The sequence below is a fragment of the Elephas maximus genome, chromosome 1 (genome assembly GCF_024166365.1).
Source record: "Elephas maximus indicus isolate mEleMax1 chromosome 1, mEleMax1 primary haplotype, whole genome shotgun sequence".
NCBI lineage: Eukaryota > Metazoa > Chordata > Mammalia > Proboscidea > Elephantidae > Elephas > Elephas maximus.
Window position 1 is genome coordinate 135,209,471 of NC_064819.1, and position 27,835 is coordinate 135,237,305.

A 27,835-nucleotide genomic window follows, 5' to 3' on the forward strand; every position below is an offset into this window, starting at 1 on the left:
AGGTTGGAGGTTCGAGTCCACCCAGAGGTACCTTGGAAGAAAGGCTGGGTGATCTTCGAAAAAGTAGCCATTGAAAACTCTATGGAGAATGTTCTACTCTATTGCACTTAGGGTCGCCATGAGTTGGAATCAACTCCATAGCAACTGGTCTCTCTCTCCCTCTGTGTAAGCTTAATTGGGGGCAAGTCAGATCATTTCGAATGTTCGACTGGTCTTTAAAGGCTCCCCTCAAGAGGACACATACAGAAATCCATTTCTCCGGATGTTTCAGGGGTCCCCACCCCAGAACTGTGATTATAAAGCACCTCGTTATGGCTTCACCACATCTTTTTCACTCTGATGACTATATGCATCTGGCTTCTGGGTTACACAGGCTGACACGTATATTTCTTCTTTCAGATGACTTCAAGTACTTAATAGTTTAGGGAAGCAGCATAGTAGAGTGAAAAGAAAATGTGCATTGGAGTCAGATATTACTTAACGCTGGGTACAAATCCCAACTCTAGCACTACCATGTGAGACAAAGTAACACATAGGTAAATGTGTGGGCTCTGGGTCTCTACTACTGTGTTGGTTTTCATCCCAGCTCTGCCACTTACTGGCTGTGTGGCTTTGGGCAAGGTATGTGACTTCTCCATATCTTTTCCATTTCCTCATCTGTAAAATGAGAGTAATAACACTGGTAGTGTTAATGTTGTTTAAATGAGTTAATCCATGTAAAATCCTTGTAAAAGTGCCTGTCACATAATAAGTGCTCAAAAAGTTTTAGTTTCTTAAAAATGACTATTATTACTACTAACAGAATGAGCTTTTGGAAGGTACTTAACCTCATATCCTCATTTTCCACATCTAATGAGGACATGGTCTGTACCATGTGGCTGTTGTCAATATTAAATGAGACCGTTTTATGTAGTGCGCCTAGCATGTTGCTGACCACGGGGTGAGTGCTGAGTAAATACTCTATATCGTTGTCAGTATGAACAGCAGTAGCAGCAACAGCAGCATTTTCACAATAGCTTTTTTTTTTATATATATATATAGCATTTTTTCCTAAAAGTAAAACCTGTTATATTAATAACAGTTTCTTTAATATGCTGTGGCTGAGTACCTATTGTGTGTGATATAATATTAAAAATATAAAACAGTTTTCTTATAATTCCATGCTATTCCAGATCTGTTTGTTAATGAAAGCTGTAGTGAATATCATAAGAGTAGATTAATTAGTTCCCTCTGATTTGGCTACACTTATAAAAACACGTCAACAGATACTTAAAGATTAAGGATTTTGCCCCATATTACATCATAAAGAGCCAGCTCACTTTGGATTGGAATTGTCTCTTAATTCTGTCAATAGGGCTTTAAATGTGAGCTCCACCCCCCTTGTTTTTTAAGAATAACCTTAAAATATTTGTTGCCGTCATCTGAAATTAAAGCACTTAAATGTGTATATCTAAAGAAATTATTGTTTAACACAAATGTAGTAGAAGCTTTCAAGTTGGAACTTTTAGTATTGAAACTGTCAGGTTTGATGAACAAGAACTGCCAGTGATATATTTAATGTATAATGAGCCTCTTTAAACATTTATTGTCTCTAGTATTTTCCAAGTACTTGAAGGATGCAAAGGTAAATGTAACAGGCCCTGCCCTTGAGGTACTTGCTTAGACAAATTGTAATCACAATAGCATGTAGAAGCTCTGTGATAAACTAAGCCCAGGATGTTCTGGAGCACAAAGGAAGGGCATAGTATTAATTGGGGTTAGAGTTGCCTGAGAGTATTAACAATGACAAAATACCCCAGATAACAAGATCAATGCTTATTTTCTTCTCAGTTCCCAGGACTATAGAGTAATCCTGTCAGGAGCTCAAGCTTCTATCCTACTACTCTTCCGGTGTAGCTTTCATTCCCGAGAGCACTCATGGACCCAGGTGGCTGCTGATGTACAGCCGTTATGTCTGCATCAGGCCAGCAGGAGGAAGGAAGGGAGGCTGCAGGACTCACCCTCACCTATTGAGGATAATTTGCAGAAGTTGTATGTAGTCCATCCATCTTCGTGTGTCCCACGGGCCAGGAAGTGGCTACGTGGCCATAACTATGTGGAAAAGGAGTTGGGACATATAATCCTTATTCTAAACAGTCGTGTGCCAAGGTAAAATGAGAGGTTATCCTAAATGAAGGAGAGAAAGAATTGAGACGAAGGGACAGCTAACAATTTCTGCTAGAAAAAACCAACCCATCTAGGAGTGGGAGTAGAGGGAACTGTCAAGTGTTATTAATAATATAATAATAATTTCAGTGTGTGACATTTTAACTTATAAGCTATCTTGACTTTCAACAAATATTTACAGAAAATTCACAGTTAAATTGAAAACCCATTGTAACAAATTTACAGGCACTGACAGCAGAACATTTAAGTTGTTTGCAAGGAAAGGTGGAAGTTATGGTACCCACTGCAGGTGCATCTTAGCTGCTCGCCCAGTAGGATGGGGTTCCATGTTTACCTTGTTGAAACTTGTCAGGCACTATTGTTATTATCTCCCTCAAGTTGTTAGATGTAAATGTCTTACATGAAAGCAGAAAAGCCGGTGAAGAAAATAGGTGTTTTAGTTTCCTAGTGCTTCCATAACAAAAAGAAAAAAGAAAAAGCCACTAAGTATGTGGCTTTAGAGAACAGGAATTTGTTGTCTCATTTTTCTTGAGGCTAAAAGTTTGAATTCAAGGTGTCAACAGGGCTATTCTCTCTCTCTCTCTTTCTTTCTTTCTCTCTCTTTCGGCTCTTCAAGTTTCTGGTAGTCCCAGACTTTTCTTTGAAGTCCTTGGGTTGTAGATGGATCGCTCAGAGTGTCTTCCCAGATGTGTAACTCTGTTTTCATGTCTGTCCTTCTCTTTTGCAAGATGCCACTTAGAAGGGATTAGGATTAGGACTCAACCTTCTCCAATATGATTTTTTAATTTAACTTATAACATCACAAAGAAAAACCCTATTTCCCCAAACAAAGTCACATTCTGGAAGTTTCAATGCAGGGTTTAGGACTTCAACATATATTTTTTGAGGACACAATTCAATCCATAACACTAGGTTACCTGTCTTTCTAATACAATCTATTGTTTTACTGTCTATGTACTTTTAGTACATAATTGTTGCAGTATAGAAGGAAAACTTAATATTTGATGTTTTACTGAATTGTGAACTGCAGATAAAATAGCTATAATGAGTTCATTAAACATTCAATGATCAGGTAATGAGTGTTCTAAATGTTTTATATTATAAAGCAATCTTTGGTGGATTGTGAGGTATAGGAGTGTTTTAGTCATATTTTGTGAAATTGAGGTTTATGGATGGGAATGGGAATGCTTTATTATTTTTACTATTTAAAATACTTGAATATAGACTTACAGTATCTGAAAATTCACTGTCGAGCAGATTTTTAGGAACAGATCAGGCACAGATAAAGAAGAATGCTCCTAATTTGTGAATCCTAAAACAGGAGGATAGACTGGAAAGGAGACCGATTAGAAAGGCTGAGATTTTCTTTTCAGTACTCTGAATTTAATGTTTATTTTTTAATACTTAATTTTTTCAGCTTTCTAAATTTAGTACTCTAGATCTAATACTAAATATGAAAAGATTTTTATAAGTGACATTAACACACACAGATACATGTAACTGTGTAGATTTTAGTTCCTTCATTCACTATACATTTGACCATCTATGGGAGCTCATGCATGGGTATTTTATAAAGGCACAGCTCTGAGTTTGGAGTGATTTGTTTTAGACTTTTATGTACGTTTTCTCTTTTGAATTTGGCCCCCCCAAGGACCCATTTTAGTAGTAATTAGAACAACTTTATCTTATACCCCCACTTGAAGAAGTGAAGTGACTTCCTGAAAATAGATGGCAAAGCTGAAATTCGAAAACAGGTGAATTAACTTTTATGACCCACCTCTGCTGCTTCTCTAAAATGAACCTGATAGTTTCTGAAAAAATTTGTCTGCATCTCTGTACGCTTTGTTGTTGTCAGTTGCAGTCAAGTTGGCTGCATGTACAAGAGAATGAAAAGTTCCCCAATGTTCAAGAGAATAAAAGTTGCCAAGTCCTGTGCCATCTTCACGACTGTTGATATGCTCGAGTCCATTGTTGCAGCCACTCTGTATTTTGAATGCCTTACAACTTAGAGGGCTCATCTTCCAGCGCTGTATTGGATAATGTTCTGTTATGATCCACAAGGTTTTCACTGACTAATTTTTGGATATAGATTGCCAGTCCTTTCTTCCTAGCCTCTCTTAGTCTGGAAGCTCCACTGAAATCTATCCACCATGGGTGACCCTGCTGGTATTTAAAATGTCATGGCATAGCTTCCAGCATCATGCAGTAGATAATCTACCACAGTGTGACAAAGTAACAGACAGATGGTGGTCTGCAGGTGCTAATCTAGCTAAAATGCCAGGTGAGTAATCTGTCATACATCATTTTTTTACCTGTACTGGAATATCTTCAATATTCATACAAACATGGTTGCCCTCATTTTCTACAGTAATGTTTTGTCGGTAGCACTACTGCTAGAATTGATGGCTAGGACCTCTTGGTATTAGTTCCCTATTGTTGCACACGTATTTACCCCAAAACTTTATAACTTAAAACAGCTATAATAATTTATTATCTCCCATGGCATCTGTGGAATTTAGGAACAGTTTGTGTGAGTGATTCTAGCTTAGGGGTCTCCCACTGGGTTTCAGGTTTATGTCAGGTGGTGCTACATTCAAGTAAAAGTTAGACTAGGGCCTCAGGATCAACTTTCAAAATGGTTTACTCGCATGACTGGCAAGTTGGGGCTAGAAAGTTGGTTTTTCTGTAAATGGGCCTCTCCATGGGGTGGCTCAAGTGTCCCCGCAGCATGCAGCTGGTCTCCCCCCATAGTGAGCAATCCAAGAAATCAAGGCAGAAGCTGCAATGCCTTCATGACCTAGCCTTGGAAGTCATTCCATTCATATCCTGTTAGTCATACAGGCCAGGCCTGGTTTGACATGAAAAGGGACTAGATAGGGCCTGACTACCACAGATGAGGATTACTGGGGTCCATCATGGAGACTGGCTACCACATTTTTTGAGAGAAACATCAGCATGTTCTCATCTCCGCAGCACACAGAAGTAGGCAATTGTTTCTGAGAGAACACAGATGTTAAAATTGGACAGGCCTGGTTTCTATTCCAGATTTATCACATACTAGTTGGGTGACCTACAGTGTATTAAACCTGAATTCCTCTTTTTCAAAACTTTAGTGGTTCTGTATTGACAACTGAACAATGTACAAACAGCTTAGCTTGGCATTGTAGGCTCACCAAAATTTTATCCTAACCCTCTTCTTTCCCCACTGTTCTTTTAAGCCAGGAAGAATCTACCCATTTGAGGTCCAATATGATTTTCAGGAGATCCTAAAACCTCAGAAATTATGTAAAATAATGTATATAGGAAGAATGCATTTTTTACAGAGAAATCTGTCCAAGTTTTCCATCATTCTTTCCTTCAAGCCACAGCTTAAATTATGACTTCTACACCTTCTCCTCACTTATTGACTATCTTGTTATCTACATTTCACATTTATGACAATAGTGAAAAATCTACCGTCCGACTATTTTGCACCTTAATGACGCACGTCTGGCAGTAATGAACACCGAGGGGCAAGACAAGAATAACGCTGACTGTGATGGTTAAGGTTATGTGTCATCTTAGCTGGGCCATGATTCTCAGTGGCTTGGCAGTTTTGTAATGATATAATTTGGCAGTTATGTAGTGATATAGTCATCCTCCATTTTGTGATCTGATGTGGTCATCATATATTTTTGGATAATGCCAATTTTGCATAATGACTTGGTCTTTGGAAACTATGTCGATAAGTGAGAAGAGGGTTTATATGAAAGCTCGTCTAATCAGAAAATGGAAACGTCATCCCTCCTCCTCCCCAAAAAAACTATATAGTACTTTGTTTTAACTATATAATGGCATTTTTTAACTTGCTACCTTTTATCATGATTTTATGAGTTCATGTCTCATCTCTTCAAAAAATCTCTGAGGACCTTGAACATGAATCATTTCTAAATTATTTTTTATTGCCTCAAAGCTTTTATTTTTCTTCTTAAAGCAAAACATGTTCATATTAGACAATTTGGAATATATAGACAATTAGATGGAAAAAATAATCCTCACCATCTCTCTACAGTTTAAGCTCTAAGATCAATGAATAAATGGAGCATAATACATTAAAGTATATTTAATCTTTCATGCATACAAGGATGAATGATTTAAAATCTATTAATGTATTAATTTTGGCCAACTTATGTGGATGTGCAGGTTTTCTTATTTTAAAAGTTAACTTCTTAATTTTCTATGCATTCTAAGACCAAATTGGCATTATTCTGGCTCACTGGCTACCCCACAAAATCTGTGTCACATCCGAAATGCATAAACCCAGAGCCTGGGTTGAGGAGACCTTATGGTGCATTAGCCTGGAAGACCTGAACTGCCAAATACGTCATGTGATCCTGTGGCTGGGGCAAAGAATTTCTGCTTCAATGAAAGGGCAACCATGAGGATAAGCTACATAAAATGATCAATTTGACCTCATCTCTACCACCAAAAATCTTTTTTTAAAATTTTTATTATGCTTTAAGTGAAAGTTTACAAATCAAGTCAGTCTCTCATACAAAACTTTGTATACACCTTGCTATGTACTTCTAGTTACTCTCCCCCTAATGAGACAGCACATTCCTTCTCTCTACCCTGTATTCCCTGTGACTATTCAGCCAGCTTCTGTCTCCCTTTGCCTTCTTATCTCCCCTTCAGACAGGAGCTGCCCATGTAGTCTCATGTGTCTACTTTAGCCAAGAAGCTAACTCCTCACCAGTGTCATTTTCTATCTTATAGTCCAATCCAATCCCTGTCTGAAGAGTTGGCTTTAGGAATGGTTCCTGTCTTGGGCTAACAGAAGGTCTGGGGACTGTGACCTCTGGGGTCCTTCTAGTCTCAGTCAGACCATCAAGTCTGGTCTTTTTATGAGAATTTAAGGTCTACATTCCACTGCTCTCCTGCTCCCTCAGTAATTCTCTGTTGTATTCCCTGTCAGGGCAGTCATCGGTTATAGCCAGGCATCATCTAGTTCTTCTGGTCTCAGGCTGATGTAGTCTCTGATTTATGTGGCCCTTTCTGTCTCTTGGGCTCATAATTACCTTGTGTCTTTGTTCTTCATTCTCCTTTGCTCCAGTCTACCACCCAAACCCTTAAAGACTAATATGACATATATAACAGGGAGCTCTTACGGTCTTCAGAGAATGTAAATATAAATTAAAACAGTTTTATTTCCTGACAATAGTCTAATGTAAACATCCTCTTTTATAATGGACTGCACTTCCACCTCCCTATTGAATACTTGGAAATAACTAAAAAGAGATCATTCTGTACTCAGGAATTTTACACTTGCCTCTCTTCATTAATAAAAGCTGTAACAATTTTTCTTACTCTTAGCCTCTTTCATTGGTAGTTTCTTACTGCCATGAAGTTACCCCATGAAACTATTTTCTGTGCCTTAACTCATTCAAGAACAACTACTTCAATTTTTGTGGAATTTTTTTTTTAATGGAAGTAGAGGAGTTCTTAGAAATGCAAGGATTATTAGGTTTATTTTGCACAGTTTAGATTTTGAGACACTTATTTTATGGATGTTCAAGGTAGCATCAATAAATTGGTCTTGATTTTTATCTCTTGCTGTGCTGTTGAAGCTTTTAGTGTACCAGGGACATCAGTTTTTATTTCCGTATGTTTTTGTCTTTGCTTAGTAAGAACAATATACAAAATTACTTATTTGTAAAATTTAGGTTAAAGAAAAGGTTAAATAATTAAACAAATACCCACCTGATTGCATAGGTATTAAATTGTTATAAAAGGGAGGAAATATATTCTGGATTCTGACTGGATGTGTTAAGTACAATGATAACTTGATCTAGTTAAGTAGTCACCAATACTTGGTCTTATCTAGTCATGGAATGAGTCAGAATCAACTCGGTGGCAATGGGTTTTTTGGTTTGGTCATGGAATTCGAATTTAGCAAACAAAAACTTGAGCTCAGTGCAATTCTAAATCTCTTGGCCATAGTATTTCTCCTGTAATGTTTCTAAAACAACATTTAATAAGAAGTTGACATGTGGATATGTTTATCAAACCATTAAATATATTGATCTAAAAAATCTGTATGAAAAAGTCTATATGATTACTTCTTGCCTATAACTTTACTATGCAAGAATTTCTTAGAATTTTTAAAAAATGTTAATATCTGTACCTACATCGAAAGTTGAAAATATATTTTGTGATTTTGAATTTTATATGTAATTTAGGAATCTACAAACTGCCAGATAGGCCAACAATGGAAAGTGAGTAATATTTGATAGTCTTGTCCTAAATCAATAACATTTCAGCATAATGGAAATGAAATGCTTCCTTTCTCAGCTTCTGCATTATTACATTGGTGGTGAGTCAACACACCTTTCTGCCTAATCCCCTCATGACAAGATAAATGAAAGCATGAATATATTTCAGTTTTTTTTGAGTTGAATTTGCATTTATTAAAATAGAATATTAAAATATTTTAGGGTTTAAAAGTACTCACAGTATACATATTTCTTTTACCAAACATTTAGAGTCCTTTACCAAACATATAAGGAGCCCTGGTGGCAGAACAATTAAGCGTTTGGCTGCCGACCTAAAGGTTGGTGGTTCAAACCCATCCAGAGGCTCTATTGGAGAAAGACGTGATGATCTGCTGTCATAGAGATTACAGCCTAGGAAACCTTTGGGGTCTACTCTGTCACATGGGTTTGCTATGAGTCAGAATCAGCTTAGCAGCACCCAACCACAACAGCCACACATACAGATGCTTTAGAGTTATCTGGATTCTGAAGGAGTCCATGTAAAAATGAAAACTCAATAAACGGTTATGTATCGTTCACCTTCTACGTGTCCTCCCCACCCTGCTCTGTGAGATTATGCAGAACCGGTAGTAGACTGGCTTTGCGTAAGGTCAGAGTCGTGGCACGATGATATTGAAGAAAATGGACAATGGATTTTGTTTTGTTGCATCTGATGTAAAGTGTTTATTGAGATTTCCAAGAGAAGTCCTAAAAAAGTTAACAAAAAGACAAATTTTTACCTGTCCTGGAGGCTAGAGCCTGCCACCCTTATTTCTGCATTCTGCACATGAGAGTCTCTGTAAAACTATTGAGTACTTTAATATTTTGGTCAAATGAAGAAAAAAAATGGAAACATTAATGTGACTTTATGAGCTCTTTATAGCTCTCCATGTTTTTTTTTTTTTTTTTTTATAATAACTTTTATTAAGCTTCAAGTGAACGTTTACAAATCCAATCAGTCTGTCACATATAAGTTTACATACATCTCACTCCCTACTCCCACTTGCTCTCCCCCTCTTGAGTCAGCCCTTTCAGTCTCTCCTTTCTTGACAATTTTGCCGGCTTCCCTCTCTCTCTATCCTCCCATCCCCCCTCCAGACAAGAGTTGCCAACACAATCTCAAGTGTACACCTGATATAATTAGCTCACTCTTCATCAGCGTCTCTCTCCCACCCGCTGACCAGTCCCTTTCATGTCTGATGAGTTGTCTTCAGGGATGGTTCCTGTCCTGTGTCAACAGAAGGTCTGGAGAGCATGACCGCCGGGATTCCTCTAGTCTCAGTCAGACCATTAAGTTTGGTCTTCTTATGAGAATTTGGGGTCTGCATCCCACTGCTCTCCTGCTCCCTCAGGGGTCCTCTGCTGAGCTCCCTGTCAGGGCAGTCATCGATTGTGGCCGGGCACCAACTAGTTCTTCTGGTCTCAGGATGATGTAGGTCTCTGGTTCATGTGGCCCTTTCTGTCTCTTGGGCTCTTAGTTGTCATGTGGGCTTGGTGTTCTTCATTTTCCTTTGCTCCAGGTGGGTTGAGACCAATTGCTGCATCTTAGATGGCTGCTTGTTAGCATTTAAGACCCCAGATGCCACATTTCAAAGTGGGATGCAGAATGATTTCATAATAGAATTATTTTGCCAATTGACTTAGAAGTCCCCGCAAACCATGTTCCCCAGACCCCCGCGCTTGCTCCGCTGAGCTTTGAAGCATTCATTTTATCCCGGAATCCATGTTGTTTTCATGTTAATTTAAAAATAATAGTTTGTACTCAAGGCAGGATCAACATCTTTGAAATGGTAGGGTGGGGGCGGTGAAGCTGAGGGATACCAACACATCTCACCTATCTGCCCAGACACTCTAGTTTCTGGCATTCTAATCATTCCAAAGAGTTTTTCTGCATATCGTTAAGATATTAAGCTATTTAACAGATGTCACTAAGTGTCCCCTAGTTACAGCTGTTGAGTGATATCATACTTAGGCAGAGAAGGCAGATGCATTGATTAGCGTTTCACATAAAAAGAAAAAAAATGTGAGTGGATGAGACCTAGAGCTGGTAAGTTTTGAAGAAGGACAAGCTGCTTATAGAGAAAGATCTAGATAATTTGGTTTGACCTTAAGAGGACACATGCAGGCAAGGATTTGGGATGCCTGGGAAACACTAGAGGACAATTTATTGATGCGAAAAGTTTATTCAGGGCCAGAACATATCTATAAGGAGCCCTGGTGGTATAGTGGTTAAGCACTTGGCAACTAACCAAAATGTTAATGTGGCGTTCTGCTTCCATAAAGATTTATAGCCTGGGAAGCCCCATGGAGGCAGTTCTACTCTGTCGTATGGGGTTGCTATGAGTTGGAATCGACTTAACGACAGTGGGTTTGGTTTTTTAGTTAGACCATGTGTTAGATATACATGTTCTTGAAGTTCAAAATATTATGAACCGGTGCTTTTCAATCTTTAATATACATAGAAATGGGGCAGTTCTACTCCGTCCTGTAGGGTCGCTATGAGTCGGAATCGACTCAAGGGCACTGGGTTTTGGGTGGGTGCTTTTCAGTCTTTAATATACATAGAAATAATCTAGGGTTTCTGTAAAAATGCAGATTTTGGTTCAGTAGCATGCAGTGGTGCCAGAAATTCTGCATTTCTAAGAAGCCCAGAGTAATGTGATGCTCTTGGTTTTTAGACCACACTTTGAGTAATTTATGTTACTGCGTTCGGAGTGACTTTTCCCTCCAATAGTTACTATAGAGACTTTGCTTGTAATTTCAGCAGAATGTACTTGTAACTTTCTAATCTTTCTCAAACTGTTAGTGTTGATACTAGCATAATGAATGTCTGACGCTAATGTTTCAAAACATAATAGAAATATAAGCTATATGTGTTACGTTAATACTTATAAGCAATGATATTTTTCTATAAGTGTTATTTTGCTGTAATTTGCTAGGTATTTGGCCATTGTTGGCATAATTGCAAAATATTTTGAATTTTAAAAGATACACTGTTCAATTATATTTGAATTATTGCAAGTGTGTGGTTCAGTTTTTAAGTGAAATTTTTAATACGGTTTATCCATTTTTCTTATCAAATAATGTAAGGAAATCTTTGAATTCACATACATATGATCTTTTTAAACACAATTACACTATACAGATAGAAAAGCAAAATTTAAGAGATGATACTTTCAACTGCTAAACTCTGTTTCCATTCCTATTTTTACCAAAATAGATCACAGATCAAAGAAAGGAGATGTAGTTCAAACTCTCATTGTCTAACTGTTCCATTGCTGGAGAAGAGACCATAAAAACGTTAAAGAGCATGGAAACATTTGAAATATTTCTGTGGATTTTTAACCTTCACTGTGTTATTTATTTACTGTCCATTTCTAACAAATCTCATATGAAGGCTTTGAGGTCTTCTTGTTGGCATACAAACTGATAAGTAAAACAAATGCAACACAGGACATGAGAATTTTGGCAGCTTTATACCTTGATTATGGAACTTGCTTTTGCACACGTTTAGGTTACCTGTGTGTGATCATTCTCATATGGCCAAACATGACACAGATCACCATAAATAGCAATAAGAACAAACTACAAGATGACAGCTTGAGGCTACATTGAAAGAAGTGCTAAAAGGAGAGATAGCACCTCTCTCTGATTTTTCTGTCTGGTGGCAGTGTGGGAATTTTAGTTCCACCACTTCCTGTATATATTTAGCAGCATACACATGATTAAGCAATGCTTCTGTCAGAGCCCCTACACTATTCTATATTCCTCAACTCATCTGCCCAACAAAGTCTCTTCATCTCTGGCCTAGAATAGCAGTTTATCTATTTGCAGTATAATTTGCCAGTGATTCTAAAAAAGGAAGTGTTATTCTTGCCACTGAGATTTAAAATATAGAAAATGTTCCTCAATATGAAAAAAGTAATTATAGAATTCAGATTCTCTTGAGTTGATGTAAACTAAAATCTGGGGGAAATAGTTGAAAAGGCAAAAGCTTGATATGGGTAAACACTCAGGAAGCAATAAAAACAAGTCTATGGCATAATGGTCCTGCTTCCGAGGTATGAGGTATTATGTGATATAGAGGTGAAACCCACTTTCAATGTCAGGATGTTGCGTTTGTGATGAGATCCTGAAATCCTTAAACTCTAACATCCATTTATTTCAATTTAATCACTTATTTATTACTCAAATGTTTATTTATTATTTAGTAGGTACACAACAATATACTCGGTGTTATTAAAAATAAAAAAAACCAAACCCATTGTCGCTGAGTCAATTCCGACTCATAGTGACCCTTTAGCACAGAGTAGAACTGCCCCATAGGGTTTCCAAGGAGTGCCTGGTGGATTCGAACTGCTACACTTTTGGTTAGCAGCTGTAGCTTTTTAACTACTACGCCACTAGGAAAAAAAGGTAGAAGACAATCCTTTGAAGCTATAACAATAGAGATGGAAAGCGTGAGTAAACGTATGTAAAATAATTAGAATGCATGAGCAAAGGACTGATAATACAGTCCTAAGTATTGGCTTTAAGATAAAACAGTGAGGAATATATTGAAGGAAGTCTTCTTGCATAGGGTCCTGTTGGAAACCAGTGATGCATATGAACTGGAGGAGGGGAAATGGGAAGGAATCCAAGGTATAGAGAGTAACATAGGCAAGGGTGCAGAGGTGTGTGTGTGAGAAAGAGAGACCGAGACAGAGAGAGAAGTGGGTGTATGTGTGTACGTGTACAGGGGTGTATTTGTGTGGAGGTTTGTGTGCATGGAAATGTGTATATGTGTGAAGGTATTTCTATGTGATCACAGAAACAAGATCACCCTGAATTAGAAAGGATCGAGTATATGGGAGGTCTAAAAAGAAAGCACAGAACTGACTCTGTCAGTTAAAACTATTTTGTAATTTACTCGTGATCTTCATTAGTTGTTTCATGTACAGATGTCCAGATGCCACAAATAGATTGTAACTTTTTAGAGGTCCTGCTACAGCATGCAGATTATACATACATATATACACACACACATATATATGTATGTAGGTAGTTATGTGTATATGTGTGTGTGTGTCTATACATATATGTGTATATATATGTGTATGGGTTTAGAGCCTGTCTTGTCCCAGAGCACAGGGCTCTTTCACTTTATCTAGAGATGGTGTCTCAGAAGAGAAGAAGGTATACCCCGGGAACATTGTAGATTTATATTTATTCATGAGGGTTTGTTTAAGAGAAGTTCTATTTGTATAAATCCTCTGTAAATAGAAATGTTTTACTGCTGTTTCAGTCAGAGTTTATCCCAACGCCTTAAGAAGAAACTTAGAATTAAAAAAAAAAAAATGTATAAAATAAGTTCATAACATGAAGCATAGAGAATAGAAAAAAGAACAGTATCTGAATAAAATTTCTTGTATATAAAATCTTATGATCTATGTCTCTGATTATTTCTATCTTCTTTCTTACATGACCACTTACATTCTCTTTCATTTATTCAGAAGATAGCTACTAAGCACCTTAGTGGTATAGCTCCTATTCTCAAATTGTCTTTGCCTTATAAGGGGAAAAACAGACATGTGGACACCCAACTTAAGATACTAAGCACTACTTATGTGGGAGCATTGTGGTGTATGTCAAAAGTACTATGGAGTCATAAAGAGGAAACAGCTAACCAGGCCTGCAGGGGTTCATATGCATGTGATGCCAAGAGGTTAAGAAAGATTTCCAAGGAGGGACACTGGATTTGGGTCCTAAAAGATAACTAGACATTTCCCAAGCAGTGAAGAAGGAAGAGAACATGCCAGGCTTGCCTGCCCCTCTTGATTCTTGGTAACAGACTTATTTTTCCCAGGATTTGTCTTCTTATTTCCTTGCCTACTTCAGATCCACAGCTTTTCTATCGTGGGGCTTGTTACCTTAAATCTCAGTAAACACCCAGATGAAAGTCCTCTTGACAAGGTGTGTGTTTCATGCTGACTTCAGTGGGCAGTGTGAGGCTTTGCATGGAAACTTGACTCTTATTTTACAAATGAGCTCATGCTTATCCCTTGCCCTACACTGAGCCTGTGATGTTTTTGTGTTAATTGCCTAGTTAGGTGGGCTGAACTATTATTCGCAGCAATACTTAGATGCGTTGGACCTTATCACATGTCACTTTTCCAGAACAAATTCCCAGAACTCTTTCTTACCTCCAGAATGGCCAAATACCCCTGGTTTTGTTTTATATGGACACTTCCTTTGTACTAGTAAAATAATCACTAAAGAAAACCTATCAGGAGATTAAAGAACAGCAACTCTGTGAGGATTGATTTGTAGTGTGTCTGAATAGTAACCAGAAATGCGATTTAGTCTTTCCCTATATGAATGATAATTTGTGTTGGGTAAGCACAAATATATCTGAGGAACAAGGGAAATTAAATGATACCTTAGGCTAGCATTTCTCAGATGCAGTCTCAGTGTTTTACAAGTTCTAATTATTTTCTTTTCGCTTTGTATTTTCACATCAAATGAGTGATTGATTTATAACTAGGGTTACAAGATAAACATGGGAGGCCCAGTTCAATTTAAATTCCAGATACACAATGAATATATATATATTTTAGTATTTCCCTAAAATTTTTAGCATGGGACATACTTTTACTAAAAAGTCGTGTCCCCCAGTGGGACATACTAAAAAGTTATTCTTGTTTATCTGAAATTCAGTTTTAATTGGGCATCCTATACATTTATTTGTTAAATCTGACAACCCTGTTCATCAATAATAAAGACTAAATTCCCTCTTTTCAGAGATGAGTTACAGTTAAAAGGATATTTTCATAGAACAAGACTTAACTTTTTAAAATCAGTGTTTCTACACTGTTGAGCAAATACGAAATATGTTTGGTGGTTCTCAGAGATTACTTCTTCCTTAACAGATTTCTGCACATCATTCAGGTTTTAAAAATCCTCCTTTAGACTAAGTAAGAAAATCTCTCTGTAAATGTAGAGAATTGCTTTTCCAGTATTGACCCATCATCAGGGAGTTAGAACAAATATCAACATACTATAAATTTCTAGAGATTTGAAGGTACAAGGGACATTAAAGATCACTTAGTTTGTTAAATTTTTTTTGTAGTTAAGAAACTGAGAAACAGCATTTGATGGTAAGTGATCCACTGACAAATAATCAAGTGAATAAGCTGAGACTCACTTCCAAATCTTCTAGCTCTCAATCCTATGCTGTATAGGTGTTTACATACGAGGGTGTGTACTTTCTCTCTGGAAGGCAGTTAAAATGCATAATTGTTATGTAATTAAAAGGAGAAAATTAATTTAATGCAATAACTTTTAAGACTACATTAACTTGGACATTATCGAACATAACTGACAATGCCCAATAGCAGTAATTGGTTACTATACCCAACCAGTCACCTGTCACCAATAGTTAAGAGCCAAAAGCCATACTGTTTAATTTAAATCCATGCTTCACCACCCACTGACCATGTGACTCTAGCCACTTAAGCTCTCTGTGCCTCAATGTCTTTACCTGTAAAAAAGGGGTTATGATCATGGTAATTATGTCAAAGACTACGGTAATTATAGCAGGTAGTCTTTGTAAATAATTTCTAACAATACTTGACACTAGTAAAAGTCTAATAAGGGTTTCCTATTATGTGTTATTTTTCTTGATGTTGTTAATACATCAGACAACTATAAATGATGAGGGGTGATAATTTCTCAACTGTAAAAGCTATAATTTAGATAGAGATTTTAGTGATTTTATGGAAGATTCAAGGACATCATACAAGAAAGAAAAATGTCATTAAAAAGACAGGAAAGAAAGAAAAGACTAAAAGGGACACCAGAAGAGACTCTGAAACTTGCTTTTGAACATAGAGTAGCTAAAGTGAACGGAAGAAATGATGAAACTGCCAGAAATTGAAGCTGGATGCAGAAGATGTGGGATGAGGGATATCATTGCTTATGTCAGGCGGATCTTGGTTGAAAGCAGAGAATACCATAAATATGTTTACCTGTGTTTTATTGACTATGCAGAAGCATTTGACTGTGTGGATCATAACAAATTATGGATAACATTGCCAAGAATGGGAATTCCAAAACACTTAATTGTGCTCATGAGGAACCTGTACATAGACCAACAGGCAGTCATTCCAACAGAACAAGGGGATACTATGTGGTTTAAAATCACAAAAAGCGTGTGTCAGGGTTGTATCCTTTCACCATACTTACTCAATTTGTTTGCTGAGCAAATAATCCAAAAACCTGGGCTATATGAAGAAGAACACAGCATCAGGATTGGAGGAAGACGTGTTAACAACCTGCGATATGCATTGGACTTTTCACTAAAAGTGAAGAGAGCTTGAAGCTCTTCCTGATGAAGGTCAAAGACTACAGTCTTTAGTATGGATTACACCTCAACATAAACAAAAATCCTCACAACTGGACCAATAAACAACATCATGATAAATGGAGAAAAGATTGAAGTTGTCAAGGATTTCATTTTACTTGGCTCCACAGTCAGTGCCCATGGAAATCAAATGTCATATTGCATTGGGAAAATGTGCTGCAGAAGACCTCTTTAAAATGTTATAAAAGCAAAAGTGGCACTTTGAGAACTAAGGTGCTCCTGACCCAAGCCATGGTATTTTTGGTCATCTCATATGCATGTGAAAGCTGGACAATGAATATGGAAGACCAAAGAAGAATTGATGTCTTTGAATTATGGTGTTGGTGAAGAATGTTGAACATAGTGTGGACTGGCAAAAGGACAAACATTATTTGTTTAGGAAGAAGCCAGAATATTCCTTAGTAGGGAGGATGGCAGACTTAGTCTTACAACATACTTTAGATATGTTATCAGGAGGGACCGGCCTAGGGAGAAGGACAGCATGCTTGGTAAAGTAGACGGTCATTACAGCCACTGATACAGTGGCTGTAACAATGGGTTCAAGTGTAACAATGAATATGAGAATGGTACAGGAGGAGGCAGTGTTTTGTTCTGTTGTACACAGAGTCACTGTGAGTTGGAACCAACTCCACGGCACCTAACAACAACAATGGAACATTCAAAGGCTTAACATAAGTCATTGCTTTAATGATTTTTCAAAGACAAAGGACCCCACCCCACCAATTTTACCAACCAAGTATGGATACCCAAGTTCCCCTTTTATTGCCTGCAGTGACACCACATCTGAGATTCAACTTTTTGTTCATCTTTTTAAGATTAATTTGAACAATGTGCACGCAGTAGAAAAGTAGTATGTGAATTTTTGAGGTTACGCAATTCTTTTAGAGATAAAAAAAAAAAAAAGTCATTTTTATCATTCAGTTTCCTTCAGTGACTTCCCGAGAGACTCAATTATTCACTCATGGGAAGAAGAGAAAGAGTAGCTTCCCACTTCAATTTCTGATAATTCCAATTAGAGGTTTATAACAAGAAAAGTTGGGATCAGTTTCCAAATTTAGTTGCTGCAGTGTGTTAAGTTCCCAAAGAGCCACAGGGGAAATTTACTATATTTACCCTGGTAATGCTTTTGGATAGAAAGGCCAAGATGAATTGTATCCAGTTTTTAATATAGCAAGAATTCAAGAGCTCACCTCCTTTAAATATACCCAAACAAGTAGACAGCTGTTATATTGTTATTTGGAGAATTTAAATCCACTATAGTGCCCTGAAAGGAGCCCTGGCGGCACAATGGTTAAGCATTTGGCTGCCAGCTGAAAGGTTGATGATTTGAACCCAATCAGCAACTCTGCAGGAGAAAGACCCTGTGATCTGCCCTGTAAAGATAGAGCCTAGAAAACCCTATGGGACAGTTCTACTTGGTCACACGGGGTCGCTATGAGTTGTAATCGACTCAGTGGTACCTAACAACAACATAGTACCCTAAACAGCGCAGCAGAGCTGGGCTCTGTGTCCCTGAAATACTCACTTTCACAAAATTCTGCTAACAGTTTATGGCAACATGCTGCAGATCCATTTCCTTCCTCTTGGTCTCTTACCATATCTGTGGCAGAGTGAGTGGTGTGGATTCTGCTCCTTTATGATAACCATTGTCGATGCCAAAGCATCAGGAGTAGTTTCAGACTGCTAAGTTCAGAGTTAATGTTTAGTAAGACCTATTTAATGTTGTCAATTTAAGAGTTGGAATTTAGGTTAAAAAAAAAAAAAGAAACCCACTGTCGTCGAGTCAATCCCAACTCATAGTGACCCTATAGGACATAGTAAAACTGCCACTTAGGTTTTCCAAGGCTGTAAGTCCTTACGGAAACAGACTGTCACATCTTTCCGCCTCAGAGCAGCAGGTGGGTTCAAACCACTGACCTTCAGGTTAGCATCCAAGTGTTTTAACCACTGTGCCACCAAGGTTCCAGACTTTAAGTAAGAATTCCCTTAATTTTTCAAGAGTTGTTTTTTTAAGAGGAGTTAAATGGAACAATAACGAAGGGCAATTGTTTCTTGCTGTGCAGTAATGTCAAACATGCCTGCTGTGGAAAATTCTACACATTCATTTGTTCACAGATCTGTTTACTTGTTAATTCATGAATCCCTTAACTTATCCAAGCATTCATTTGTTCATTTATTAATCACTTATTAGTTGAGAACCAAGGACTATGCTAGGTATTGGAGATACAAAGACAGATACGGTTGCTGACCTTAAGGCCTCCATTTGCGGCGACTTGCATAAAGGTCTAGTTCCAACCTCAGTTCTGTACGTCTTACACTGAAAGAAATTCTGTAAAATCTTTGCAGATATTATTACCTGATGAAACTGGACATCAGAGTGTACTGTAATCTCCATAAAAAGAGAGATCACATTTTCAACACTGTATCCACACTGTGCATATAGCATAAAACCTGTTGCTGTCAAGTCAATTCTAACTCATAGTGACCCTTTAGGACAGAGTAGAGCTGCCTCATAGAGTTTCCAATGAGTGGCTGGTGGATTCAAACTGCCAACCTTTGGGTTAGCAAGCACATATTTAACCACTGGGCCACTGGGGTGCCGCATATGTATCGCAGATAGTTGGTTAATAGTTGTTAAAAGAATGAAGTAACACCTAGGTATATGTGTGGCTGAGCAATTCTTCCAAAAGCTTGTGTCTTTTAGGTTCAGACACATCCTAAACTATCTAAAGCAAAGAGCTGTTAAAGTTGTTACTCATATAAAAAGGGTTTTCTCAAGCTAGAAATCAAAGTGGCCAACATGGAAATTCCTAATGGAGTGGGAATGGTATAACCTCCAGGTCTGCATTTAGCCCAAACTTTCTCCTAGGAACTAGTGTCTCTGAATGAGTATCACAGTCATACCAGAAACAACAGCCATGATTGGTACAAAGTGGTGTATTAAGATAATGAAATTTTTCACAGTAACCCAGCCCAGAACCTTTTGCCATCATAAGCCCCTTTTCGATCTGAGTTATGAATGTTTATTTTCTTATTCCAAAGGCAGCTTGGAGGATGGGGGCTGGGGGAGGATGTCAGGCAGCATTCTGGGTTGGCATGGGGCTGAGGTGACAGGAGGATTTTAGCTTGTAGGTGGGTGTTCGTGGAGCAGTTGGCATTGGGAGAAGGAAGTGACTGTCAGGATTCAGTGACATTTGGGAGTGTGTATGGCAGGCATAAAAAAGGAGTTGGGTTTTCTAAAAGCTCTTTGGTATTCTTGTAATGAGAAATGCATTCCAGGGTTTTTGATGTTCTCTAAGCCACAGCATTTCAGTTTGTCATTGTGTGCAGTTTTAGGAAAAGAGCCCAGAGGGTTGAAAGATAAATAAGCAGTAACTGATTTTCAGGGTGTATTAACAAAACCTAAATGGTTTGAGTTTTGAGACAATGCTTTGGCTAGTCAATAGTAGGCCTTTTTCTTTCTTATTTTCACAAAGAGTGAACAATTTTCACACCAGTGTTTCTATTGTTGGTTGATTTGAGTGGTCTCAATTGCCTCAAATGAAATGAAGCTGTTTTCACTGTGTTCATTGGCGCCATATCACCAGTTGGTTACCTTTAGCACTTGGTATCATGTGGCATGTATGTCCTGAACTGCACCTAGAGTTGCTCACCTCTTAAGAAATCTGGACACTGTGTCATGTGTAATGGAAGATCTGCTTATATCCCCTGTGCTTATTAATGTAGCCAACATGATCCCAGCTTCTTTTGGGTGTTGGGGACAATAAAAGTTTTGATTGAATTCTGTGTTGAAAAAACAAATAACAAAATTTTAACATCTCCTAACCTAATTTCCAAAATGATACTATGGAAATATGCAGTAAGGAAGGTTAAACAATAAAACTGTGAAAAATCCAGCCACATTAACTAAAATGACATTATAAATATATTTCAGGAAATGAATAATAGGTATCTTTTTCTGATATACTTTTGATAATCTATGGTCATTTTAAAATACTCCATGTCAGAACCATAAGCAAAGCACAACCATAAGCAAAGACAATATTGAAAGCCTTTGTTGTTGTTGTTAGTTGCCGTAGAATCAATTCTGACCCATGGCGGCCCCATCAGTGCAGAGTAGAACTGCCCCATAAGCGTTTCAGTGCTGGAATCTTTCAGAAGCACATTGCCAAGCCTGTCTTCTAAGGTGCCTCTGGGTGGTTTTGAACAGCAAACTTTTCGGTTAGTAGTCTAGCACTTAACCATTTGCGTTACCCGGGGACTCCTATTCAAAGCCTTTAGGAAGACAGGTTTTCAGAATCCAGTGTAATGTTTATAGGTAAGTGTATCTTTCAAATGCTCATGTCACTTTAAAGATATAATGGGTCTTAAACATGTTAGATTTATAATTTCAAGTTGAAACAGATGTGTTAGGTCAGGTTGAAACTGGAAAAGAATGGAGATTGTCTCAGTTATCTAGTGCTGCTATAACAGAAATACCATAAATGGGTGCCACTAACAAACAGAAATTTGTTTTCTCACAGTTTAGGAGCCTAGAAATCTGAATTCAGAGTGCCAGCTCTAGGGGAAGCCTTTCTCTCTCTGTGGGCTCTGGAGAAGTATCCTCGTCTCTGAGCTTCTGCTCTTGGGGGATATTCATGTGGCTTGGCATCTCTCTTCTCCCCATCTCATCTCCCTTAATTGCTTCCTTATGTATTTTGTAAGAGATTGATTCAAAACACACCCTACACCAATCCCATCTCATTAACTTAACAGCCCATTCCCCAATGGGATTATAATCACCATCACAGAGGTTAGGATTTACAGCACGTATTTTTGGGGGGACATAATTCAGTCCATAACAGGGATTTAAAATAAGTGGTTACTTAATATCTTTATTCATCAGATATGAAAGGGAAAAGAGTCAAGTCCAGTTAAGTGGCAGATCCGCAGATATGTGGTAGAAGCAGTGTGGGTAACAGAGAGCCCCCCCACCCCCCGCATATTTTGTTCCTCAAAGGAGCAATGTTTAGACTGCAAGTACATTGGAAATAACAAGGGCATCTCTTACAGTTCTGGCCTTTGCAGGAATCTCCTGGGAATGAAGTACAGAGAGTTCTGACGTTGTTTGTGTTGGGATTTCTTCAGGTTATCTGTAATGAGGTGTTTTCCTATTGCCTGTAGGTGGACTGGACTGTAAGACTGTTCTTACACAATAATTGTTTAAAGGTGTCTTTCTCTTAAGTGTCTCCTAATATATTTATATTTTGTAACTTAAAATAATGAATTCTTTTAATGAGCAGTGATAGTCTGAAAAAATTTGAAATAGCATTTAATGGAATAAGTATCCTGCATGAAAATGATCTTGATTTGAATTTTTCTAGCTGTTTCAAGATGCTCCTTGAAAGCTCTTTTGTTTGTAATCATTTCTTCCCCCCAAGGACACCATTCATTACTAAACACTTTCCCATAAGAAGAAATATGAATATATATGTTTTTGAAAGTACTAGTGTGAGTCAGCAACATACCTATTTTGAATAATGCTTATTGCCAAACACTGTACTGTCACCATTGATGTCAAACATTATAGAAATCAGTTTAATGATTTTTACATATTTTTCAGCAACAAAAAGCAAAAAATAAGAGGCACATTTTTTTTATTCTAACAAATTCAGAGAGAAAATATTAATTTTTTTCTAAAATGGATCTTCCTTTCTACCTGACATTCATTTTGACAGTATGAAGGAACTGCAAATGGATTGATCAACGTGTGTTGACATTTCAGTGGGTTTCAAATGATCCTTGGTATTCAGGTAGAGCTGATGGCTTCATCTGCACGTGAGCTATATTGTTAAAATATTGAAACATTTCCCTACCACTTAGAAAAGAGGCCCTACACTGGGTGCCCCTGAAGTGTCCCTGCCTCCCCAAACCCCACTCCAGGCCCTGGGACCCTCGGTGACCCAGCATCCAAAGGGGTTTTAAGATGTATTCTTTGTGTCAGGTATTATTATCTAATTCCACGATTTGAGCAGAGTTATGAGTTTTTTTTTTTTTTTATGAGTTTACCATTTAAAATTCATCTTCAGAAATATGAATGGATTAATTTAAATACCTCAAATGAAGTTTTAACTCATGTATATTGCGTCGAGTAAATTTGTTTAATATCAGTACAGTGGTTTAAAGCATTTACAGTACTTTAGAAAAAGAAAACTGATATAATAAGCCATTCTTTGATAGGCAGGCTTCAGGAACCCACTCGCTAAAAAGAAAGGGGAAAGAGTGGATGATAATAATAATCACTATACTTCCTCTAACTTTCTTTTTACTCTTTTTTGCATATCTAAAGAATGTTAACCGAAACTGGTAACTTAATACTCACTAAGGCTGCAAATCAGTATTACGCACGGCTCATCTCTTTTAACACAGGAACATTCAAAAGTAATATTTTGGATTTGCTACTGACAAGCTCTGTGATATTGGATAGATGGTTTTTAATCTCTGTGGACCTTAGTTTTTTCATCTGCAAAATGAAGGGTAGCACTAGTCAGTTCTTTAATTTGTATACTTTTTTTATGTCCCATTTTCCATTTTGCATAGCAATTCCATTGGGAAACTGGTAAAGATAGACCCTGGTGTCCTGTTATGGCTTCCAACCATCTGTTATTTGGAGCTAAGTGAGAGCAATAACAGGACTTAATGAATAGTAGTCACAGACTTTCCCGGGCAACATGACAATAATGTGATGTTTAGAAATGCTTGTCTAGATTTTTAATCCTAGCATCTAGGCCAATGCTCATATTTTACGGATGAGAAGCTTTCAACTCTGAGAACTGTGCCAGAGTCAGGTTAGAGAAGCTCCTGCCTTAGTGTTTATTAGGACTCCTAGCTAGTCTATTTGAGGGAGATAGCTGACATTTTAAAAATGAGACCTGTACTCTGTCCTGTTTTCATTATTATTATTACATAAAATATGTGGGTGCTTTGGGGTTGGGAAATCTCAGCAAGCTGCAGAATTTACTGTTTAAAGAGTATCAGTGCCATGTGTTGCACCTTATCATTGGACCAACTGTGGATAAACTAAATTGAATACATTTTCGCTTTCTACTGATCCATTCTTTTGTTGTTGTTACTATTTTACTCCACTTAACCTATTAAATAATCATTTCAGTTCAGTTTTCTTTTTTTGAAGTTAGGTAATTTGGCTTATTCTTCATAATTATTATTAACAATCTGTTAATAATGCTGTCCCAAAAGCAGTTTACTGTTTATCCACTGATAGTTATGTGCAGCTTTGAAACCTGGAGAGTTGAGCTTTTCACAACTCTGGCTAGGTAGGTCATTAGGTAAAGGACCATTTTATTGTCTCACCTTGATTTGTGCACTCATAACATTGCCAAGCAAATTATTAATTTAAAATTTACCCTTAATTTTAGAAATTGTTTAGATGTTTAAAAATATGATTCATTTTATTGATGATAGTATTGGTATTTCAACTCTTAACACTTCCCCCCATTTGAAAATTGATTTTCTTGTTATCTGACCGTCATTTTGGTGTTTTTAAAATTATCCTACTCTCCTTAAAGACAATACAGGTTGACTCTAATATGCTTCTCTAGATTATTTTAACATCACGCTTAGGTATTTTTGTGTGCTTGTGTGTGTGTGCGTGTGTGTGTGTGACAGAGAGAGATCGTTTGCACGTGCTTTCAGTATCCCAGATTGCATGCACAGAATTTTTAATTTTTGGAAAAATTTTTAAAAAGCCCTGCAGTTTTTACAATTGAAATATATGTAGGGTGGCTTCAGGCAGAGTTTAGTGGAACCACCAAAGTGAAACATCTCTCTGTCTGTCTGTCTGACTGTCTGTCTGTATGAACTGGAATCAAAGCTTACTAAGAAACAGAGCAATGCATTCTGGCCATGGAGAGAAACCTCAATACCTGGCTATACTTTCCAAAGTCAGCTGATGTCATTTTGCCACTTCCACATTAATTCCCTTTTCTATGTACTAATGCCAAAAAAAAAAACTTCCTAGATTTTTATTCAATTTTCAATAATTCAGAAAAGTCATGAAAAATGGTCTGGTTTTATAGGAAAGTGGTATAATGTGAAATCCTAAAATTCTTTTTGGATATGAGAGAATGTTAAGTCTCTTAACATGAAGAACATAGTAAAATACTTCAAAAATGGGCTCACAGGATTTTTCGAAGTGACATTTGAGTAAGATATAAAATGACCACCCAGAGTACTTGGTCGAGAGAATATTCTGTGAAATTAATGCATGGAAGAAACAGCATCTTTTTAATTTTCAGAGTGCTCAAAAGAAATAGTTTTAGCAATCAGAGATCACCTGAGAGCTAGCTTCAGAAGACACCTGATTTTGATATGAAGTCAGTGTCGACTTTTCTACTTCGCTTTTTTAGCTCTTACACTAACACTACACCCACTTGGTACTAATTATAATTTTTGCCATCTTTCAGTTTATCTTAGAATCTGTGGTGTGTAGTGCTATAGTCATGGAATGCAAATGTGTGCGCATGCAATCCTTATAAGATCAGAAAACCGTAGTAGCTGTCAGGATCTGGGGGACAGAGAACGGATTGACTGCAAAGGGACATGAGGGTACTTTTGAAGGCCATATCTTGATTGTCAAAACTCATCCAGCTGTACACTGAGAAAACCAAATTGTATGCCAGTTATACTTGAGTCAACTGGCCCTACAAAATATGACTTGGGAACTATATAGCTCCCTCTTGAAGATACATGAAGCATATTGGTATAATAAAGGCTCTGAAACCTGAGGAAAATAATTTTTATTTAACTTTAACAACCTGGGAAGTTAATAATATTTCATCTCATGGATATAAGTTAATTAAAATATTCTAAGTTTTTTACAGTTATAAAACAAACTAAAATGATATTTTATTAAAATAAATTCAAATAATTTGTAAAAATTGAAGCTTTTTGCCATAGATTGACAAATGTCCTCCAGAAAGGCTGTGCCAATTCTCATGTGTATGGGAGTGACTATTTCCACAGCTACACGAATCCAGAACACTGTATGTTGTCTCAATCTATTTCAACTATATAGGTAAAAAGTGGTTCTTTTTTAAAATTTTTTTCATTACTTGTTAATATGAATATTTTCCAAGTATTTATTGCCCACTTATAATGTTTCTATTTTGAATTTTCTTTAAAGATGCTCTTTGTTTTTTTCTCCCATTTGGGACTTTTTGTTATTTATTGATTTTCAAGATATTTAAAAAAGAAAAAGCCTTTAGTTTAATATATTACATTTCAGTTTTGGCATTTTTAAAATACATTTGTTTTTAATAGAAAAATTTCTTTATGGTGTATGTTCTTGGAAGAGTTTTAAAGACTTGCTTTTAAAAATTTGTGCTGCTAATACGGCAGCAAAATAAAACATTTTGGTTCACAAATAAGCTGTTTTATAATTGGACTGATAGTGACTGATTAAGTGGTCATGCATTTCTCTTGAACTCTCAGGGTGTTGTTGAACTTGTGGAATCAGCCTGGGAGAGTATTGACCTTAGTTTTGGGTTCTGTATTTACATAGCGATTAGGTCTGTTTGGAAAGTGCTGCTTGACACTATTGGTGTATCCATTTGTGTGTGTACCTGAGTCAGGGAGGGCTTGGAGGAATGAGATAGGGTTGGAAGTTTTATTCTGAGGGGAATATATTGACATGGAAGAAGCTTGGCCATGTTTAGATGCTGCAAGTCAATATAGAATAGGAAATGTTTGAAGATAGAAGGACGATTGATGAACTAGGATCCCCGAGAATGCTGCAGAGGCCCAGGCCCAGGAACATTTAGAGGGATTTACTTTGATTTGCTGTGTTGATTTCGACTCATAGTGACCCCCTGTGACAGAGTAGAACTGGCCCATAGGGTTTCTTGGCTATAATCTTTACGGAAGCAGATTGCCAAGTCGTTCTCTGATGCAGCCGCTGGATGAGTTCTAACTGCCAGCCTTTCAGTAAGCAGACAAATGCTTACCTACAGAGGTTATAGGGAAGGATGGGAACAGAGACAGATACAGACAGAAAATTTTAGAAGGAATCCTACCCAATGGCCCTTATTATTTTTATATAAAAAGACCAAGATTATTTACTATAAATTGGGTATCTGGGGTCAGGTGACAAAAGATACTTTTGAAAATATATATTGAGAAGTGAATTTTTAGATTTCATGTTTGAAAACATAGAATTCTGGGGGAATATGTTTTACTTTGGTAGACTGTTTGCCTTGAATATTTGTCTCAGGTCAATAGGCCATATAAAATAATATTTTAGACCATTTTAACAATTTCTGCTATGACACTGATACTCCCTTGTTCTTTAACTCTAAGCTATAGTATTCTGCTGCCCTTCCGTGACTTGAGTTTTTATGTGAAATTGATATTAAACACCAGGATAATAAAAAGTAAATTACCCAAAAGACTGCTTTTGGTTTATATTTAGGAAATAAATTTTGAAGTCATAAGGCTAAGGGAAAGGAACCCTAGTGGTACAGTGGTTAAAGTGTTTGGCTGCTAATCAAAAGGCCAGTGGTTCAAACCTATCAGCTTCTCCATGGGAGAAAGATGTGGCAGTCTGCTTGCATAAAGATTTGTAGCCTTGAAGACCCTATGCAGCGGTTCTACTCTGTCCTATAGGATTACTATGAGTTGGAAGCTACTTGATGACAGTAGGTGGGTGGTGGAAGGCTCAGGGAAATAAATACTATTTATTAAATAAATTGCTCAAATACTTCTGTTCATTATAGGAAGATACGCTTTACAGTTACAAAAAAAATTTTTATATAGCTTAAAATTATATATATGTATATAATTATGCATTTTATATAGCCTAAAGTACACAGGTCATATTTAAAGTGACCTGTGTAAAGAGACAGTAGATATTATTTTTAAACCAACTCCAGGTTTCTAGTTTTAGCTACTGATTGCTTTTCTGTGTGACCCTACACATTTTAGA

The 27,835-nt window shown here is 37.1% G+C and overlaps 1 protein-coding gene across 1 annotated transcript in view; it reads left to right on the top strand.

The window, feature by feature from the left end:
• RIMS1 (regulating synaptic membrane exocytosis 1) overlaps nt 1-27,835 on the top strand; it is a 476,384-nt gene that overhangs the window by 143,398 nt on the left and 305,151 nt on the right. The window lies entirely within an intron of this gene.